Source organism: Arachis duranensis, chromosome 6 (assembly GCF_000817695.3).
Source record: "Arachis duranensis cultivar V14167 chromosome 6, aradu.V14167.gnm2.J7QH, whole genome shotgun sequence".
NCBI lineage: Eukaryota > Viridiplantae > Streptophyta > Magnoliopsida > Fabales > Fabaceae > Arachis > Arachis duranensis.
Window position 1 is genome coordinate 66,154,352 of NC_029777.3, and position 3,171 is coordinate 66,157,522.

Genomic DNA, 3,171 nt, shown 5'->3' on the forward strand with positions numbered 1-3,171 from the left:
TTATGTTCTTGATGTTCATCATGATCTTCAAAGTGTTCTTGGTGTTCATCTTGACATTCATAGTGTTCTTGCATGCATAATATTTTTTGATCCAAAATTTTCATGTTTTGGGTCATAATTGTGTTTTTCTCTCTCCTCATTAAAAATTCAAAAATAAAAAATATCTTTTCCTTATTTCTCTCCTAATTTTCGAAAATTTGAGTTGAATTAGTCAAAAATTTTTAAAATTAGTTGTTTCTCATAAGTCAAGTAAAATTTTCAATTTTAAAAATCCTATCTTTTCAAATTTTTTTTTCAAAAATCAAATCTTTTTCATTTTTATCTTATTAATTTCGAAAATTTTAAAATTATTTTCAAAATCTCTTTCTTAATTTTATTTCAAATTTTCGAAATTACACTAACAATTAATGTGATTGATTCAAAAAATTTGAAGTTTGTTACTTTCTTGTTAAGAAAGGTTCAATCTTTAAATTCTGATTGATTCAAAAATTTGAAGTTTGTTACTTTCTTGTTAAGAAAGGTTCAATCTTTAAATTCTAGAATCATATCTTTTAGTTTCTTGTGAGTCAAGTAATTAATTTTAATTTTAAAAATTAAATCTTTTCTAACCATATCTTTTTATCATATCTTCTTATCTTATCTTTTTATCATATCTTTTTCAAAATTTTATCTTTTTCAAAAATTTGATTTCAAAATATCTTGTCTAACTTCTTATCTTCTTATCTTTTCAAATTTGACTTTAATATCTTTTTCAACTAACTATTTGACTTTTTGTTTGTTTCTTATCTTTTTCAAAACCACCTAACTACTTTTCCCTCTCTAATTTTCGAAAATAACTCATCCCTTTTTCAAAATTCTTTTTAAATTAACTAATTGTTTTAAATTTTAAGTTTAATTATATCTTATCCTTAATTTTCGAAAATCATTAACTACTTTTTCAAAATTATTTTCGAATTCTCCCTCTCTTCTCTTCTTCTATTTATTTATTTATTTACTAAAACTTCTCTTCACCTCTCTTCATCTCCAATCACTACCTCTATCCTCACCCTTGTGATTGGATTCTCCACTTTTATTCCTTTCTTCTTCTACTAATAATAAGGATCATCTTTGTCCAGATATAGAGGATTCTTCTTCCTTTTCTTTTTCTCTTCTCTTTCATATGAGCAGGAACAAGGAAAAAGACACTCTTGTTAAAGCTGATCCTGAACCTGAAAGGACTCTGAAGAGGAAACTAAGAGAAGCTAAATTACAACAATCCAGAGACAACCTTTCTGAAATTTTTGAGCAAGAGAAGGAGATGGCAGCCGAACCCAACAACAATAATGCAAGGAGAATGCTAGGTGATTTCACTAAACCAACGTCCAAATTTGATGGAAGAAGCATCTCCATTCCTGCCATTGGAGCAAACAATTTTGAGCTAAAACCTCAATTAGTTGCTCTAATGCAACAGAACTGCAAGTTTCATGGACTTCCATCTGAAGATCCTCACCAGTTTTTAACTGAGTTCTTGCAGATTTGTGAGACTGTAAAGACGAATGGAGTAGATCCTGAAGTCTACAGGCTCATGCTTTTTCCTTTGTTGTAAGAGACAGAGCTAGAACATGGTTGGACTCACAACCTAAAGATAGCCTGGACTCCTGAGATAAGCTGGTCACGACCTTCTTGGATAAATTCTTTCCTCCTCAAAAGCTAAGCAAGCTTATAGTGGATGTTCAATCAGACCTTTAAGCAAAAAGATGGTGAATCCCTCTATGAAGCTTGGGAAAGATACAAGCAGATGACCAAAAAGTGTCCTTCTGACATGTTTTCAGAATGAACCATGTTAGATATATTCTATTATGGTCTATCTGAGTTTTCCAAAATGTCATTGGACCATTCTGCAGGTGGATCCATTCACTTAAAGAAAATGCTTGCAGAAGCTTAAGAATTTATTGACATGGTTGCAAATAACAAATTCATGTACACTTCTGAGAGGAATTCCGTGAATAATGGGACGCCTCAGAGGAAGGGAGTTCTTGAAATTGATGCTCTAAATGCCATATTGGCTCAGAACAAAGTGTTGACTTAGCAAGTCAACATGATTTCTCAAAGTCTGAATGGATGGCAAAATGCATCCAACAGTACTAAAGAGGCAGCTTTTGAAGAAGCTTATGATCCTGAGAACCCTGCAATAGCAGAGGTAAATTACATGGGTGAACCTTATGGAAACACCTATAATTCATCATGGAGAAATCATCCAAATTTCTCATGGAAGGATCCACAAAAGCCTCAACAAGGCTTTAATAATGGTGGAAGAAACAGGCTAAGCAATAACAAGCCTTTTCCATCATCTTCTCAGCAACAGACAGAGAATTCTGAGCAGAGCCCCTCTAATTTAGCAAATTTAGTCTCTGATCTATCTAAGGCCACTTTAAGTTTCATGAGTGAAACAAGGTCCTCCATCAAAAATTTGGAGGCACAAGTGGGCCAGCTGAGTAAGAAGGTCACCGAAACTCCTCCCAGTATTCTCCCAAGCAATACAGAAGAGAATCCGAGAGGAGAGTGCAAAGCCATTAATGTAATCAATATGGCCGAATGCACAAGGGAGGAGAAGGACCAAAATCCTAGTGAGGAAGACTCTCAAACAAGAAGGAGTTCTCTATTGAGGACCTAAAGGAATCTGAGGCTCATATAGAGACCATAGAGATTCCATTAAATCTCCTTCTGCCATTCATGAGCTCTGAAGATTATTCTTCCTCTGAAGAAGATGAAGATATAACTGGAGAGCAAGTTGCTCAATATCTAGGAGCCATCATGAAGCTGAATGCCAAGTTGTTTGGTAATGAGACTTGGGAAGGTGAACCTCCCTTGCTCATTAGTGAACTAGACACATGGGTTCAGAAAACTTTACCTCAAAAGAGACAAGATCCTGGTAAATTCTTAATACCCTGTACCATAGGCACCATGACCTTTAACAAGGCTCTGTGTGACCTGGGGCCAGGCATAAATCTTATGCCACTCTCTGTAATGGAGAAAATGGAGATCATTGAGGTACAACCTGCCTTATTCTCCTTACAATTGGCAGACAAGTCACTAAGACAAGCTTATGGATTAGTAGAGGACGTGTTGGTAAAGGTTAAAGGCCTTTACATTCCTGCTGATTTCATAATCTTAGACACTAGAAAGGAGGAG